This window comes from Myotis davidii, unplaced genomic scaffold, assembly GCF_000327345.1.
Source record: "Myotis davidii unplaced genomic scaffold, ASM32734v1 scaffold67, whole genome shotgun sequence".
Classification (NCBI taxonomy): Eukaryota; Metazoa; Chordata; class Mammalia; order Chiroptera; family Vespertilionidae; genus Myotis; species Myotis davidii.
Window position 1 is genome coordinate 697,231 of NW_006298521.1, and position 378 is coordinate 697,608.

General features: G+C 68.8%; 1 protein-coding gene across 4 annotated transcripts in view; it reads right to left on the reverse strand.

Moving 5' to 3' along the window:
- Positions 1-378, reverse strand: part of LOC107184734 — a 23,695-nt gene that overhangs the window by 3,041 nt on the left and 20,276 nt on the right. The gene's annotated exons all lie outside the window — the stretch shown is intronic.

Sequence of the window (378 nt, forward strand, 5' to 3'; positions counted from 1 at the left end):
GGGTCACCATGTGCGCCCACCACTCTCCTCTCTCCGGCCCCAGCATTGGGTTTCCTGCGACTGGTCAGGCCCTCGGGCTGAGGGGCTGTTGGCGGCTCCGAGGATGTGCTCAAGCCCCCAGAACGGCTTGCCCTGCCCATGAGCATCCGGAACGTCCCTGTGTCCACCTGCAGGGGGACCCAGGGCTGCTGGGTTCCCTTCTCAGCTCGCACCCGCCCTCCCCCTCCCCCCGTGGCCCTGGACAAGCCCCTCCTCCTCTGGGGGCCTCAGTCTCCTCACCTGGAGTCTGGGGGCGCAGAGCCCAGCTCCCAGATTCACGAAGGCGGGAACACGCCTGGGCCCCCGGCCAGGAGACTCCTCCCAGCCTCCAGCCTGAAA